Source organism: Macrobrachium rosenbergii, chromosome 50, assembly GCF_040412425.1.
Source record: "Macrobrachium rosenbergii isolate ZJJX-2024 chromosome 50, ASM4041242v1, whole genome shotgun sequence".
Classification (NCBI taxonomy): Eukaryota; Metazoa; Arthropoda; class Malacostraca; order Decapoda; family Palaemonidae; genus Macrobrachium; species Macrobrachium rosenbergii.
In genome coordinates, this window is record NC_089790.1 from 14,470,001 (window position 1) to 14,490,000 (window position 20,000).

Sequence of the window (20,000 nt, forward strand, 5' to 3'; positions counted from 1 at the left end):
ACGAATGCGTTCGATCCGTTCAAATTGGCTTTACTTGTTCTTTTGTTTTTTTTTGCTTTCTGTTTCATTTCATGCGAATCTCTCCCAGTAAAATTCTGCAAGTTGGGTTCTCAGTTATTTTATCAGCATTTTTTTGATGGCGTTGCATAAAGGCTCTACTACATATTTGCTCTCCATTTTTTTCCAGTGGCCCAGAATAGAATCTTTTTGTATGACTAAAGTGTAAAACAAATATGGCCTGACTTGGCTGCAAATCCCATTTCGAACATAATTTTTTTTTGTATCGCTCTTGATACATAACTTTGTCTGGAGAGAGAGAGAGAGAGAGAGAGAGAGAGAGAGAGAGATGCAGAAATTTTTTATCGAATAAGAGTAACTTCTGCAAATGTATATATATGTGTATATATATGTATGTATGTGTATATATGTATATATATATATATATATATATATATATATATATATATATATATATATATATATATATATATATATATATATATATATATATATATATTAACTGAGTCCATTTGCACATCAAATTTTACCTCGCCCCATCTCCATCATCTCTTCCATTTCTTTCCTTTATTCCTACTCTCTTATGCCTCTCCCTTCATCAAATATTCCCTTAACCTTCCGGGAAAACAACCATTATATGTAATATCTTTGGAAATTCATATTAATAATCCTGCAACTGTTATGATAGAGGATGGGATATGTAGGGTGGGGCGCCTTTGATTGAAAGGGCGCGTTCGTTTAAGTCAGTGTTATTGTTTATATTACTCTTCCTCTTCTTCACGTGAAGATGTGGAGGTTAGGAAGGATTACGAGACAGGAAACCTAAGCATTGATGACATGACCATCTAACCAACAAGATATATAATTGATATTGTCTTTATTTAAGAAGATAATTCAAACTAAACAACAACCTTTATAATTTAAACAACAGTTTCCACCAAAGACCCAAAACAAACTATCTTGAAACAACGCCAAGTTCCATCTTGTTCTTTGGCGTGGTGGAGGGAGAGAGAGAGAGAGAGAGAGAGAGAGAGTTGTTAGACTTCCATTAAGAAATGCTTCGTTTCCCCTCTCTCTCTCTCTCTCTCTCTCTCTCTCTCTCTCTCTCTCTCTCTCTCTCTCTCTCTCTCACACACACACACAAATCTTGAAAAGGCCGTATAAAGTATTTGAAAAGGTTGCATGATGAAACTGAATTTGAAAGGCTATGCTACCCTCTCTCTCTCTCTCTCTCTCTCTCTCTCTCTCTCTCTCTCTCTCTCTCTCAGACACAAGCACATACACACACACAAATCAAATCTTGAAAAGGCTGCATGATATAAATGGAGTTGAAAGGCTATTCTCTCGCGCTCTCTCTCTCTCTCTCTCTCTCTCTCTCTCTCTCTCTCTCTCTCTCTCTCTCTCTCTCTCTCTCTCACACACACACACGCACACACGCAAATCTTGAAACGGCTGTGTGATGTCAGTGGATTTGAGAGGCTACGCTATTCTCTCTCTCTCTCTCTCTCTCTCTCTCTCTCTCTCTCTCTCTCTCTCTCTCTCTCTCTCTCTCTCTCTCTCTCTCAGCGTGTGCTCCAGGTCATGAAACATTAATGGGAGCTGGTTTAGGAGAGATAAGCAGCCTCCTCTGATCTCTTCTTTCCATTTACGAGGTTCTGGACCGAAAATGTTACTTCGTGGAGCGTGTAGACAGACGACCCAGTCCATTTCTGGAATGGAATACGTTCCCCTGAAACAATTCACCGTATCTTTTACTAGTATATTTATATTTTTTCTAGCTATTTATGAATTCTATCAGTTTATCTTTTTTCCTTTTATAATAATTAATCTCTTCGTTCTGTATTTTCTATTACCACCTTCAATGAGCACCATAATATTCTTTGGAAGCTCGAATTTCAAGTTAGTGACCCCGTGGGCTTGTCCCATATGAATGAGTGTTTAGCTTCTGAATAGAAATACTAATTAGTTTTTTTTTTTTTTTTTTTTGCATGATGGAAAAAGATTTAGTTTTGCCTCTATGTTAAAGACAAAACAACAGAAAATTAAAATCAAAAGGATTAGGTCCAGCTGATTCAATATCTTTTAGGAAACTTTCATAGTTGAATAATGAGTTTAAAATGAGGTTTCGTATATATTTAGTAAACTGGAATCTGCACCGAGGTAAACTTAGCTTTGTCGACTTAATCCACAATATACTCGCTTAGGGATTGTTTTTGTTTTAGATTAATTTTCCTCGTTTTTACCAGACGTATATCCATACTTTATATAATTCTCACTGTAAGGTTCATTTTGTATATTCATACTTTTTATAATTCTCATTGTAAGTTTTATTTTGTATATTCATACTTTTTATAATTCTTCCTTTAAGTTTCATTTTGTATATTCATGCTTTTTATAATTATCACCGTAAGTTTCATTTTGTATATTCATACATTTTATAATTCTCACTGTAAGTTTCATTTTGTATATTCATACTTTTTATCATTCTCACTGTAAGTTTCATCATGCATATTCACACTTTTTATAATTATCATTGTAAGTTTCATTTTGTATATTCATACTTTTTATAATTCTCACTGTTTTCAAGTTTCACTTTTTTTTGTACAGTTTCATTTTGTTTTATCATTCTCACTGTAAGTTTCATCATGCATATTCACACTTTTTATAATTATCATTGTAAGTTTCATTTTGAACACTAGTTATTGATAATTTTAAAAACGAGTTGCATGCGTTTTAAACTGAAAAGTGAAGCATGTTTCGCGATTTCAAACAGAGCAGAATATTACCGATACGATTATTGAGGAAACAAAGCGACGCCCTCTTTACAAAATCACAGGATTTCAAACTTAATCGCAAAACCGGAAATTGCGGCAATAAAAGTGAAAATGGAAAAATTTCCCGTGCAATTATCTCGATGGATGTTTGTTGCCCGGATCCGAACGCTTTAGTTTTGGAGGCTGTTTTTCCGTAATTGGCGAATTGATGCGAAACAACATTGTTGTTATTCTGTTCGTTTCAAACTTGTTTTGCTTTACGTAGAGGTTAATGATTTGCATTGCCTGGTGGACGTTAAAGCAAAGGTATTATTTACGTGAAGGTTTAAGCTTATTTATAATAATTATATGATGTATATATGATATATATTATATGTTATATATATTATATATGTGTGTATGTATATATATATATGTATATGTATGTATGTGTGTATGTTTATATATATATATATATACATATATGTGTATGTTTATATATATATATATATATATATATATATATATATAATATATATATATAATATATATATATATATATATATATATATATATATAAAGTTCTAGAGAGCAACATTATTATTATTATTATTATTATTATTATTATTATTATTATTATTATTATTATTATTATTCCTCTGCAACATACATACATTGTAAAAAGAAACCACGATGTAAGTATACTAGCGAGATACACGACTTCTTAAACTGAAAGGATGACCTCGAATTCCGATCGTGAGTTATAAATCATTCATGAATATTGCTCAGCAGATTGACAGAAATATCTGCTTTGTATGTCTGTAAAAAAAATTTTTAAACTTACTAATTTTTCAAGTCGTTATCTGATTTGGCATCCGAAATCAGACTATTTTTAAAATCATTCTCAAAATCTGTTCAACTTTGTATTTATCACGTAGGGGGTTATTGCCGTCTGTGCACCTTGCGTGGCGCACCGTAGGCGTTACTAAAGAGTGTTTGCAGCGTCCCTTCGCCCCCTGACTGCAACCTCTTTCACTCCTTTCACTTTACCTCCGTTCCAGATTCATTTCTTCAATGTTGCTGTCCAAGACCTCCAAGTATTTACAAAGTTCCTCCTTTAGGTCCTTGTACTTCATCTCCTTTATTTTCTGTATCTCTTATCTTTGCTGTCCAGCTCCTCCAACTCCCCCTTTTCACTGTCTTAAGCCCTGAATGGCCGAAAGTACCCTACAACGATTGGCTCGATACCCTAAATTTCACAAATGTGGTACACTCTTACCCTAATGCAATTCCCTTCGTATTTTAATAACTTACTCACATTATTTTGTCTTTATTCGTTAATTTGTTATGATATTTTTTCCATTTCAATAAGTGATCTCTTCTTCCTGTATTTCCCATTACCTTCTGTTACTTCTTTCTAATGTACACCATAACATTCTTTGGAAGCTTGAATTTCAAGTCAGTGGCCCCTGTGGTGGGCTTGTTACATATGAATAGGGTTCATCTTCTGAACAATAATAATAGTCAGTGGCCCCTAATGGTGGACTTGTTCCATATAAATTATAATAATAATAATAATAATAATAATAATAATAATAATAATAATAATAATAATAATAATAATAATATCCGACAACCTTCAGTTACTTCTTTCAAATGAACACATAATATTCTTTGGAAGCTTGAATGTCACTGTGGTGGGCTTGTTCCATTTAAATTAGCGGTCCATTTTCTGAATAATAATAATAATAATAATAATAATAATAATAATAATAATAATAATAATAATAATTACGTTAAAGCAAAATTTATGAACTTCACAGATAATTTAAGCAGATGTTTAAGGAGCAAGCAAACGAACAAACACGCTTTTGGTAAACAGATAAGTAAATAAAACGCGCTTGGCTGCCTTCGTATATAACTTTCGCAGTAGTGAAAGCAAATATCCACTGGTCGTTTATCTAGGCCGGTGCAAGAGACCACAGCTTACGGCGCGTTTTCCCTTCTGGGAAATGCAGCCAAAAAAAAAAGAAAATAAATAAATAAAAAAAAAAAAATAAAATACTTTGACCAGTGTCCCCACTGTCGACCATACTTCCATTACGAGAGTAATTTGGGGTGACGGCCAAAATGCGTTTTTTTAGGGGGGATTATTTTTAATGCAATATTTTTTTTTATAATTACCAGCAGCTAGGAGGGATGCGTGTTAATGAAAGTGACGAGAATTCTGTTAATTTCATTCTGTTTTCTGTCTCGGTAAATGATGTATGTTGGGTGAAGAATGTCTGTCTATCTGTACGTGCCACTCTCAGATTCTCAGGTGATTGTTCGTGACAGATTTTCCTCGATTTTTTTTAAAGAAAATAGATTGTAACAGAAATATTCTATTATTTTTTTTTGTAATAACGGAATAAAATCTATTTCATTCGTTAATAAGCGTGACGTGTGAAAACTTACATCAAAAATATTTTTGTTGAAGAATTGATAGATAATTGTTTTTATTTATCTATCAATATTTTTTGTTTATGAGAGAGAGAGAGAGAGAGAGAGAGAGAGAGAGAGAGAGAGAGAGAGAGAGAGAGAGAGAGAGAGCAGACAGACAGACAGACAGACAGAGACAAAGAGATTTTAGCAATATATACCCACTTCAAGAGAGAGAGAGAGAGAGAGAGAGAGAGAGAGAGAGAGAGAGAGAGAGAGAGAGAGGAATCAATGCTTCAAACCACACACCAGACACATAGTCTGCAGGAGAGGGGCTCTAGGAATTTAATTAAAAGGTTGAAATGACCCAAATTCGTAGCACAAATTCGGGTGTTTAAAGGTTCTTGTCAGAAAAATTCTCTGTTGTTATTATTATTATTATTATTATTATTATTATTATTATTATTATTATTATTATTATTATTATTATTATTCGGGGGAAAACATCCCTAAGAATAGTTCTGTATTATTATTATTATTATTATTATTATTATTATTATTATTATTATTTTATTATTATTATTCGGGGGAAACCTTCCCTAAGAATAGTTCTGTATTATTATTATTATTATTATTATTATTATTATTCGGGGGAAACCTTCCCTAACAATAGTTTGGTATTATTATTATTATATTAGTATTATTATTATTCGGCGGAAACCTTCCCTAAGAATAGTTCTGTATTATTATTATTATTATTATTATTATTATTATTATTATTATTATTATTATTATTATTAGAACTTTTGACATATAATGGACTGCCGTATAGTATTTAATTCCTTCCTCTCTTCATGGTGACTTCAAAATTGTAAACAAATTATTATTATTATTATTATTATTATTATTATTATTATTATTATTAATTCCATCCTTTCCTTATCAGGACCTCAAAAATCATAGACAAATTTGATCAAACAGGTCATTCGGCCCCAACTACAAACCGCAACGCCCTGAGAATGAACGCAAATCCTTCCGATATTCGGCAAATTCCCGAAAATTCCGACATCGAACCACGCTGACATGGAACATCGGGAACTCCCGGTGACGAAATTAGTATATATATATTGTTGGCGGAAGAGAGTCCAGGCTAAGGCAGATTAATATCGTTTAAACAGCTCCGAGCAACAAAGGTTGAGCTGGGTCTCTTTGCTTGGCAATATTGCGGGAGTAATATCAGACTATACCACAATTGGAGGTTTTCCTGCGGGATTCATGAAATGGTGGGGGTATTTTACGAGGTTGCGAGAGTTTGCTTGTGTTTGCGTGACTTTCTGGATGCTAGAATTTTACTCAGTTTATATGTATATTTATATGTATATGTATAACTGAATCACGAAAATATGGAGCGGGATGAATATGTAAATAAAGACAAAATCCACGAAGGAAAGAGAAACAATGGCGTGCTGCAAGGTCTTTCGACGTACACTGTATGTATATATATATATATATATATATATATATATATATATATATATATATATATATATATATATATACACATACATTTATATATATATATACATATATATATGTACATATATATATATATATATATATATATATATATATATATATATATATATATATATATATATATATATATATATATAATATATTTTATGTATACACATATATATATTTATTTATTTATACATGCATACATGCATATATATATACACAGATACATACATACATACATACATGCACACACATTACTGGGTACAATCCTAACGCCTCGAAAGTCACGCAAGCATCAGGAAACTACTTAAAGCTCATAAAATACCTCAACAATTTTCGTACCGTTAAGGAAAGTCTCCTATGAAGTTATAAGCCATTCCAATTACTTAAAATTAAATAATCATTGACCTGAATTTACTGCAAAGCGATTTAAGACCCTCAGAGGACAAATCATAAACAGATCTACGGCTTTCTGAAGACTTCATAAATCTCTCTTACCTAAACAGGAGCGAGGCGTTCCAATAATTCCCACATTGGGGAAAGCGTCGTGGGATTAAATGATTATTTCAACGTTTGCTCTCAAATCGAGGGTTTCTGCTTTCATTTGCAGAGCCCACACGATCAAGCTTTAGCTGACGAGGCTTAAAGTGAAACTCGGAGGTGAATTGGTGTTGTTTTTCGTTTTCTGTAAAAGAAAACTATTGCGATGTCTGTTTGTCCGTCCGTCCTCACTTTTTCTGTCCACCCTCAGATCTTAAAAACTACCGAGGCTAGAGGGCTGCAAATTGGTGTGTTGATCATCCACCCTCCAATCATCAAACATACCAAATTGCAGTCCTCTAGCCTCAGTAGTTTTTACTTTTGTTTAAGGTTAAAATTAGCCATGACCGTGCGTCTGGCACCGCTATAGGTTCCAACAGCACATGCCACCACCGGACCGTGACTGAGAGTTTCGTGGGCCGCGGCTGAGAGTTTCATACAGCATTATACGCTGTGCAAAGTTAAGTATACCTTAGTTTAACCAGACCACTGAGCTGATTAACAGCTCTCCTAGGGCTGGCCCGAAGGATTAGGTTACCTGCAGCTTATTGTGGAATCCGAACCACATTATAACGAGAAATGAATTTCTATCACCAGAAATAAATTCCTCTAATTCTTCATTGGCCGGTCGGAGAATCGAACGCGGGACCAGCAGATTGCTAGCTGAGAACGATACCGACCCTTCCAATGAGGAACTTATACACTGTACAGAAAACTCGATTGCGCCGAAGTTTCTTCGGAGCATTTTTTTTACTTGTTTTTTAATGTTTTCGTGGGTCTAGACTTCAGGGGTTAAAAGGCTGTTATTATATTTTAGAGATTTGTTTTGTAAGCTCTCGAGTAAGATTAAAAACTGAGGTTTTTAGAAATTTTTAATTGTTTTAACACAAATTCGTGAGTAATTGTGAACGTGGATGATGGATATTAAAAACTCAAATAGTTTTATTCGTTGAAATATATTTTAATAACATTGAAATACCTGTTTATTTGTATACATGTATACAGTATACATTATATATGTATATATACATATATACTGTATATGTATATGTACAGTATATATATGTATATATGTATACTGTACATATATATGTGTGCGTGTTCATTTGCAAGTGAATACATATACGTCCCTGTACACATGTATATCCTCTAAAAATTACACAGCACGCATTACCAAACAAATGTGCCATTCCCATCTTCGTCACTTAATGACTACAGATTCCCCCGGCCATACAGCCAAGCCTTTTAGCTGATTCCAGTGACGTCACACATTGCTGTGACATTAGAGCCGTTATGCCTTTGGATGTAAAAGCTTTCTGCTCTTCGCACAGGAAAAATGAAAGGTAAAAGCTTTGAGAGAGAGAGAGAGAGAGAGAGAGAGAGAGAGAGAGAGAGAGAGAGAGAGAGAGAGAGAGAGAGAGAGAGAGAGAGAGCATTATTATAGTTAAGGTGGAAGTGCCATGTTTTTCGCCTTACATTGAGAAATTATCATAAGACTCATCTAGATTTACTTTAAATTTAAGCTTAAAGTTGTTGGTTTCTGTATATTGAGACAATAATAATAATAATAATAATTATGGAGGTTATTCTAATACTCCATTACGATCCTACAGTTAATATACATTAACTGAATCGTCTCTCGCTTCAGTCCCGACTGCTCTAAACAAAACCGCTGCTCTGAACAGAGCCACGCCTTCAGAAATTCAAAACACCAAAACGTCATCTTCCTGAACTGACGTCTGTTATTGCGAGAGAAAACAGCCATTGAAAACGCCACTCGAGAACAAACTAATATCAAGAATGAAGGCTTCATCCTCAGAGCTTCATAACACAGCTTCACAACACGACCGCTCCTACGCTGTGTTATGAATACAGAGAGAATATGTACATATTTATATACGATGCCTGTTGGTGCATTTCAGTCTCCCATGAATATGCAGGGGAATGTCTGACTGACTGCTCTGTGATTTAGTTAACCTCAGACTTGTGCCTGTTACGTATTTGCTTGTCTGCTTTTGTTTGTGTCTGTTCGTGTGTCTGTCCGTCAGAGGGAGATTTTGTAATTATTTTTATGTAATGTGGTTATTTTTTTCCTTTTGGTATAGGTACCTAGGGCAGCAATCTCTTGAAATGTCGAGTTATGTATATATAAAACAAGTAAATATATATATATATATATATATATATATATATATATATATATATATATATATATATATATATATATATATAATATATATATATATATAATATATATACATAATATCATATATATATATATATATATATATATATATATATATATATATATATATATATATATATATCTGTGCTGTGTTAAGATATATTATATCGTCAAAGCTTTTCATCCAAGTTGATAACAGTTTCGTTTTACCAAATGGCAACTTCATGAACAAAAACTCCCAATTATACAAAGCTTAAAATAAAACACAACACAGAAAAAACTTTGCTGAAACAAAAATCATTTCTATTTCCAACATTGCGAAGTTTTCCATTCTGGTAAACTTTCTCTCGCTTTTTCTCCCATCTTCTGTCTCCCATCATCACCAGCATCCTCTTCCTATTTTCTCCCGTCCTCCTCTGTCTCCCATCATCACCAGCATCACCTCCCCATCTTCTTCTGTCTTCTCCTGTCTCCCAGACATCACCAACTTTCCAAATCAATCATCGAGATGGCCGATAAACTCGGTGATACGCTGCTCCGTAACTCAACTTTTGCCGGAGCGCAAAATGATGATTCTGGAAGCAGAATATAAAATGTTATTTCACCCTTTGGAAGAATCCTGATAATTTCCTTTTATTCAACGCAAACTTTATTTACCTATTTACATTTTTACCTTTTTATTTATTCGTTTATCAATCTGCCTTTCTGTATTTCATGTTATCTTCTGTAATTTCTTTCAAATGTACACTGGAATCAGAATATAAAATGTTACGTTACCCTTTTGGGAGAATTCTGACAATTCTCTTTTATTTAACACAAGTGTAGGCCATGAATTAACATTCTATTTACTTTAGCCGCTCTCAGAAACAACAGTGTTGTCGGATACTGTCTAGAGATAGTAATAGAGAGAGCGAAAGAGAGCGTGAAAGAGTAATGTCCTGTTTTCATAAATCTTTGATGAGGCAGAGGGTCGGCTTATCTCTTCCCAAGAGGGTCTATGTGACAGAGGGTAAATATATATATATATATACATATATATATATATATATATATATATATATATATATATATATATATATATATATATATATATATATATATATATATATATATATATATTTATATATATATATATATATATATATATATATATATATATATATATATATATATATATATATATATATATATATATATATATATATATATATATATATATATATATATATATATATATATATATAATTATATATATATATTTATATGTATGTATGTATCCGGCCACTAATATGGGAAACTAAGAGTTCATAAGAGATTAGATTTTTGATAATTGAAAAAGCACCTGTATCTCCTTTTGACAGAGAGAGAGAGAGAGAGAGAGAGAGAGAGAGAGAGAGAATAAATACTAGTGTCTCACAGCATTTGTTCCACAAACACACATACCCTACCTGAGACAAACAGCAGAAACAAACGTAGCATACCTCCTTTCCCCGTCCGGTAACATAAGCACAAACTCCGTCTTTTCTAATCGCTTGCTCTTAACATCAGCCGGAATACTTTCTGTCTCGACTCGTCGTCGCCTCCTTCAGGAGGAGGAAAAGGAGGAGAAGTAGGAGGAAGTGGAGGAAAAGGAAGAGAAGGAGGAGGAGGAAAAGGAAGAGAAGGAGGAGGAAAAGAACAGGAGGAGGAGGATAAGGAAAAGGAGGAGGAGGAGGAGAACGAACAGGATGAGGAGGAGGAAAAGGAAAAGAGGAAGGAGGAGGAGCAGGAGGAAGAGGAGAAGGAACAGGATGAGGAGGAGGAGGAGGAAAAGGAAGAGAAGGATTAGGAGGAGCTGGAGGAAGAGAAGGAACAGGATGAGGAGGAGGAGGAGGAAAAGGAAGAGAAGGAGGAGAAGGAGAAGGAACAGGATGAGGAGGAGGAGGAGAAGGAAAAGGAAAAGAAGTAGGAAGAGGAGCAGGAAGAGAGGAGGAGGAGGAGAAGAAAGGAAAGGAGGAGGAGGAGGAAGAGAAGGAGAAAGAGAAAGATAAGGAGAAGGGGGAAGAGGAAGAAGAGAAAACCGTATTATTATGCGATTACCAAGTCCCGAGATTATAACAAGAAAGCAACTGTTTATATAAATGGACACTTACACCTCTCTCGATTGCAGTTGGGTACCTGAAGAAATGCCTCCCAGGTGTACAATTGTTGCAGCACGAATTTCCTGTGCATTTGAGCAGCCGTGGAGGAGAGTGCCAAGGCAGGGGAGGGGCGCCTTGAGGCCGTTTCACACTGGATGATATGCTAAGCGCGCTACGCTACGCTATGGAGCCATGCTAGCTATGCTTGATATGCTTGTGTTCGCATGGAAAGCTGTGAATGTCAGCGAACACACAGTTCCTTTGCTGTAGCGATAGAAAACAGTACGCTGTTGTCCCTTGAGATGGTGGAGGAGGAGGAGGAGTTATTACTGTTAAGTTTAGCAATGAATAAGAGAAAAAAGAAGTGGGTGCATAACATAGATTTGAAAAGACTAGAATTTGGTGAATATCATCATCTCGTTCCATAGCTGAAATGGATGAGGAGAAATTTAGACAATATTTCAGACTGTCTCTAGCTAAGTTCTCTGAAGTTCTGACAATCATAGAACAAGATATTAAGAAGAAGGACACCAACGAAGCCAAAGGCGGGTGCGGGAGACGGGAACATCTGCTGCGAGACCCAAGTGCGCATTCGCGAGGAGGCCAGCTACGTCCACAAAAATAGCGCGCCCGGCAATCTTGGAAGCTATGAACGCTATGTCGCAGACATCGGTAGCATAGCCGCGCGCCGCAGCATGGCTACCATAGCGTGGCGTGCATAGCATCGCATCCGGTGTGAAACGGCCTTTATGCCCCGTTCGCTTATGAAGATGATGTTGAAATTCCGATGTTTTGTCACTTGCTCTTCGTTGGGTTAAAGACTAACATTAATGTAATTTGGTGAGCTGGAATGGAAAGTGGAATTTAACCTTGAAAATTGATGTCTTTTTACAGTTATGCACAAATATATATATATATATATATATATATATATATATATATATATATATATATATATATATATATATATATATATATATATATATATATATATATATATATATATATATATATATATATATATGTATATATATATATATATATATATATATATATATGTGTGTGTGTATGTGTATATATATATATATATATATATATATATATATATATATATATATATATATATATATATATATATATATACTGTATATATATAACTTATACACGACTACAATATAATACCTACAACACAGGTAGTTTTTGTATTCATAAGTCAAAATGTACTGAATTTCAACATAAATCCAATTCATAAAAATATTTCAGACGATTTTGCAAAATAAAAAAAGTATATACATTTTGGATACTCAGTTCATCATAGGTATATTGAGAAATAATATTATTCTCAATGTGTTTTCTTGAATAATGTTTATTCACATAAAACTTTTAATCAAAAAACGTTCTTCTCTTTTGGAAAGTCTAGAATAACACCCAAACTTGAAAGAGTAAATAAAGTTAAAATAACTACGAAGAACTCACCCTTTCCTCAAACTAATATTAATCCCCTCAAAATCCCCCCTCCCCTAAAAAAATCTCTTTTCACTACATTGGTCCTTAACAAACAATTCACACCTGCCACAGTGGATCTTGCCCTTCCCGGTGGCACCTCAAAATGAAATTCCTGCAGTTAAAAAGATGGAGGGTTATTGGAGGGGGGAAGAGCGAAGTTCTCTGTGGACAGCTGTCTGCAAAACCTAAAGTAATAAAAAAAAAAAAGGAAAAAACGCTCCGAAGTTTCTTCGGCGCAATCGAGTTTTGCCAAGGCCACCGAAAATGGATCTTTCGGTGGTCTCGGTATAATGCTGTATGAACCGCGGCCCACGAAACTTTAACCATGGCATGGTGGTGGACTGCCAGAAGCACGATTATGGCTAACTTTAACCTTAAATCAAATAAAAACTACTGAGGCTCGAGGGCTGCAGTTTGGTATGTTTGATGATTGGAGGATGGATGATCAACATACCAGTTTGTAGGCCTCTAGCCTCAGTAGTTTTTAAGATCTGAGGGCGGACAGAAAAAAGTACGGACGGACAGGCAAAGCCGGCACAACAGTTTTCTTTTACAGAACACTAGAAAATTGATTCTTTCTAAAGCTGAAAGACTTTTTAGACTTGTTTGAAGTCAATGAAGACCTTTTGGGAGAGTCTTGGTAAAATTCAGTCCTTTTGTATATTATACTATTTTGGATCGTGGCCGGTAAGTATCGTTATCATTATCATTACGAGTTTATCAAGGTTGTAACTATGATAATTTGGGTCAATTATTATGTAATTATCTTTCAGAAAAATTCTAGATTATTAATAATATTAAAAATTATTAAGGAAAGATAAGTTTTTGGTATACCTTAATAAAACTCATAGTCTATAAGTATCATTATCATTATCATTACGAGTTTATCAAGGTTATTACTTCACTAATTTATGTTAATTGGTAAATTATTGCCTAATTATTCCTCAGAACAGTCCTAGATTATTAAATATCAAAGAAATTTATTAGTAAAGGTGGGTCTTTTTTCATATCATTATTTGAAATCAGTCACTAAGTATCATTATAATTATTATTACGAGCTTATCATCTTCGTTAATTTATGTTAATTGTTACCTAATTATTCCTTAGAACAGTTGTAGATTATCAGTTATCTTAGAAATTAATTTCTAACTTAAGCTATAAGGCAGATTTCAGAGGTCTCCATAAACAGATTATTTTTCCATGTAAACATGCACTAAACGGCTAATCTTGTAAAGAAGTGATTACATAAAAAAATGGATATAAAAAATTGGTAATAATTGCTAAATATGAATATCTGATTTACATATAATGTTGAGCAATAAATAAAAAATATGGATAGAAAATAAGAAAACTAAGCGAGGAAAAAATTGAAATACAAAAAATGCCAGAATTAGTGACAGGCAACGGATAAAAATAAAAAGAAAAAGGAATAACTGACTTACGTATAATGTAAACCGATCAAAAATATAATATAGAAAGAAAGGAGAAAAGAATACCAAGCGAGAAAAAAAACGAAAATACAAAAAAATACAAGAATTATCGACACGCAAATTCAATCAGTGACTGCCGATCACAGGGGGCCAAAATTAGCCCCCTGAAATATACCTCCATGGCCGTCGGAGTATCCCACTTTTAACCTGGGCACAGGTAATTAACAGAATTCTCGTGGACCCGTTGAGTGGGTGAGTGGGGTCGAACGAGGACCTGTAATCGAATTACGCTCGTAATGTCTTGCGTATTGGGGAATTGTGGGGCGATTTTTGCCAACTTTCAGTTCACGTAGGGCGACTGGTTTCCTCAATTTCAATTTCGTATGGAATTCGACTTTTCGTTGCAGTGATATGGGTCCATTATTATTATTATTATTATTATTATTATTATTATTATTATTATTATTATTACTACTACTACTACTACTACTACTACTACTACTACTACTACAGTATATTATATATATATATATATATATATATATATATATATATATATATATATATATATATATATATATATATATATAACAGTAATACATGCAATATGATTACATACAGTAAAACAGTTTTATTAAAATTTTGATTATTCCCATTACAACTATTATTTGACTTTTGTATATCGATATACATATTGGTGTAACAACCTAACTGGGCAATAGTCTCTCTTTCTCTCTCACTCTCTCTCTCTGCTTTTCATCGACCACTATACTTATGATGATGCTCCATCCCCCATAAAAAAAAATGGGGTGCTTTCAATGGACCATTTTGGGGGATGTTTGTGTGTTCGCGGCCTGAAACTCGGTTCGAGAACCAGAACAAAAAATTTTGAACGTTTGCTCCATAACCCGATTTGTTCTTGAACAGGACTGTTCGTCAATCAAGGTATCACTATATATATATATATATATATATATATATATATATATATATATATATATATATATATATATATTATATATATATATGTATATATATATTCCATTAGATATATATGTATATATGTAATGATATGAGGAGAATATTAGTTAGGAATTGCATAAATATAAAAGAGAGAAAAAGAAATGAGAGAGAACCATTAATAGACAAATGATAGACAGAGAGAGAAGAGAGAGAGAGAGAGAGAGAGAGAGAGAGAGAAAATAACGAAGCAGGAAGTGTTATGAGTATGTAGCCAAAACATTGGCATGAGAGTAATCTAAGCGCAATCATTAAAGAATGCCTACCCGTCTCACCTGTGAGCTGACCTTTCAACTTTTGCCGGAACCTGAAGACTTCCGGTGACTTCATTAGTCCCACCCATGAAGGAGGGAATTAAGTCAATTAATCACACCCAAAGGGACGTCATTAGATAATCTCCAACCACTAAGGACGTCTACAGGACAGAACAGAAGTAATGGTCCGCCTACTGGTGGGATGGACATTTTCCTTTGAAGAACCTTCAAAAAGCAAGTTTTAAGGGAGAGAGAAGCAGATAGCTAGAAGATGAGAGAGCTGTAGTGGAGTGAGGTCGAGAGCCTCACCAGTTGTGGGTTAAGAAGATACAAGGCTCATACTTCGATTCACTTAACTTGTATATATAATGTATTCTTCACTAGCGTGTTAATGAAGTAAGAAAAACTGCACTGTGTCTTCTTAAGCCTCCTGGGACACTAACAACAAAGGAAGCCAGAATAGAATAAAACAATAAATAAAGAAAGGACCTCATTGCATATATATATATATATATATATATATATATATATATATATATATATATATATATATATATATATATATACATACAGAGAGAGAGAGGGGAGCTATCTATATATCTATGAGAATATAACTATATATCAATATCTGTGACAGAGGATACTTAAATAATCTATACCAAGAGGTCTAGGATACCACCGGTACTTTTATTGCAAGCACTTTTCAGTCTGTTAATTCCCACTGCTTAATGTGGGCACTATCCTTTGTCTACCGAGTGGAGGACAACCATGAGCTTTCAAAAGAGAGCGAGTCAGAGCCAAGAGCTGTAATAAGTGGGTTTACCCTGAAAGGATGCCAGCCAGTCATAGAGAACCCTCAAAATCACATGCTTGTGCATTAGCAATGTCACCTGTACCATTTGCAGACTAAGCAAATGTAAGGATTTGAAGCGCAGGCCACATGAGGCGTGGGAACCTTGTGAGGAATGCAAATTGCCATTGCACCTTGGCTCAGGCTGCAAGGTTGGCAGCTACCACATGGCACAGGTTGTACCAGACAGGCACCAGCACCTGATAGTGAGGGTGCCCTGGTATTGGTTGCTGCCCTTATTTGCTGAATAAAGGTGAGGTTGTGAAGTACAGAACCCACAAGGGAAGGGCCCCTGTGAGCGTTGCACTCCATAGCTGTGCATTAGATCAGTCTGTAAGGTTGGCAGCGACCACATGGTACAGGTGGCACTGGAGAGATACAAGCATCTGATAGTGAGGGTGCCCTGGTATTGATTGCTGACTTTACTTGCTAAACCATTTTGAGGCTGTGAAGTGCACACCGCACAAGGGGTGGGACCCTGTGAGGTTTGCACTCCACAGCTACACCTTAGCTCAGCCTGCAGGATCAGCAGCCACCACATGGTACAGGTGCCACAAGTGAGGCACAAGCATCTGATACTGAGGGTGCCCTAGTATTGGCTGCTAACTTTACATGCTAAACAAAGGTGAGGCTGCACAAGGGGTGGGACCCTGTGAGGTTTGCACTCCACAGCTGCACCTTAGCTCATCCTGCAGGATCAGCAGCCACCACATGGTTCAGGTGGCACAAGTGAGGCACAAGCACCTGATACTGAGGGTGCCCTGGTACTGGCTGCTGACTTTACCTGCTAAACCAAGGTGAGGCTGTGAAGCGCAGGCTGCACAAGGTGTGGGACCCTGTGAGGCTTGTACTCTTCAGCTGCACCTTAGCTCAGCCTGCTGGATCAGCAGCCACAACATGGTAGAGGTGGCATAGGTGAAGCACAAGCACCTGATAGTGAGGGTGCCCTGATATTGGCTGCTGACTTTACTTGCTAAACAAAGGTGAGGCTGTGAAGTGCAGGCTGCACAAGGTGTGGGACCCTGTGAGGCTTGCACTTGTAATGTAAGGATATAACTAGAAATTCTGAATAAAGGGACAATACAAAGAGAGAAACCTTTCAGTTATAGATATTGATAGATAGAGAGAGATCTTAAGAAACATTCTTAAATTGACAATGAATAGCAGAAAGAATAATAAATAAATAAAGAAAAGGCATAACACGCTCTACAGCTGTACCTTAGTTTAGGCTGCAGGATCAGCAACCACCACATGGTACAGCTGGCACCTGATAGTGAGGGTGCCCTGGTATTGGCTGCTGACTTTACTTGCTAAACAAAGGTGAGGCTGTGAAGTGCAGGCCGCACAAGGTGTGGAACCCTGTGAGGCTTGCACTCTTCAGCTGCACCTTAGCTCAGCCTGCAGGATCAGCAGCCACCACATGGTACAGGTGGCATAGGTGAAGCACAGGCACCTGATAGTGAGGGTGCCCTGGCATTGGCTGCTGACTTTACTTGCTAAACCAAGGTGAGGCTGTGAAGCGCAGGCTGCACAAGGTGTGGGACCCTGTGAGGCTTGCACTCTTCAGCTGCACCTTAGCTCAGCCTGCAGATCAGCAGCCACCACACGGTAGAGGTGGCACAGGTTAGGCACAAGCACCTGCTAGTGAGGGTGGCCTGGTATTGGCTGCTGACTTTACTTGCTGAACAAACGTGAGGCTGTGAAGCACAGGCCGCATAAGGTGTGGGACCCTGTGAGGCTCGCACTCCACAGCTGCACCCTAGCTCAGTTTGAAAGGTCAGCAGCCACCACATTGTGCAGGTGGCACTGGTGAGGCTAATGCACCTGCTAGTAAGGGTGCCCTGGTATTGGCTGCTGACTTTACTTGCTAAACCAAGGAGAGGCTCTGAAGCGCAGGCTGCACAAGGTTGGTACCCTGTGAGGCTTGCACTCTGCAGCTGAACCTTAGCTTAACCTGCAGGGTCGACAGCCACCACATGGTACAGCTGGCACTGGTGAGGCACAAGCACCTGCTAGTAAGGGTGCCCTGGTATTTGCTGCTGACTTACTTGCTAAACCAAGGTGAGGTTGTGCAGTGCACGCCGCACAAGGCGTGGGACCCTGTGAGCCTTGCACACTGCAGCTGCTGCACCTTAGCTCAGCCCACAGGGTGGGCAGCCACCACATGGTACTGGTGGCACTGATGAGGCACAAGCACCTGTGTGTGTGTAAATATACATAGATGTGTGTGTAATTATATATATATGTGTGTGTGTATGGTGGGAGCGTGTAAAATATATATATATATATATATATATATATATATATATATATATATATATATATATATATATATATATATATATATATATATAATATATATAGTATATATATATATATAATGTACTATATATACAGTATGATATATATATATGTGTGTGCATGTATATATATATATATATATATATATATATATATATATATATATATTTATAAATCAAGTCAATCAGGATGTAACAAAAGAACTGAATAAGTTGGAAAACACAGTTTTTAAGTACATTTGCCCTAGAAAGTGAAGCGATATTACAGGAACATAAAAACACATTAAATGCCATTTTGCTTGCTTACGAAGGTATCTTGAGCCCAACACTGATCACTCCTAAAGAATTAGAAGACATATCAAGTTTTGCATCAGGGAAAAACACTTTCAGCCACTTGTGGAAGATGCATTCATGTACTAAAATTTGATAAGTGCCAAAGTGCTTTATGATAAAATTGTTTTAGTTGTACCTTTCAATACTAGGATCACAAACACATTGATCACTGTGTACCCATTTCCTGTGATGGTTAATGAAAGAGTAATCATTCAAAAGGGAACAATCAGGCATTATGCATTGGAAGAACACGCTCTACTATTGTCATTCTTCACTGATAAACAATTTAATGAGTGTATTCTGTTGAAAGAACGGAAACTTATATGTAATTTTAATAACCTGTATAAGAATACTAATGCTTATTCCTGTATTCAAGAAATTGTGTTAAACCAAAACAAAGAAAAGATGTATGTACCACAAACTATGATAAACATTTTGAAGCATTTATAATTGATCAAGAAATCTTTGTATTTTCTCTAAGTACTGTTGCAGCTAAAATTAAATGTCACAACATTAGCACAGAAATAAAGTTTAAAAATGTTAAATCTTTTACTACTCATGTCAGTTAGTTATAGCAAACCAATTATATTGTGAACCCCATCTTTTCACAGCATATAAATTCAACAAACATGTGCCTTATAAGAATTACTCATATAAAATAGAGGAATTTAAGTTGTCTCAGTTAGAATTAAGGAAGCTTGAACATTTGAACTATGTTGATGAATATTTCTACTATAAACTATCTCCCC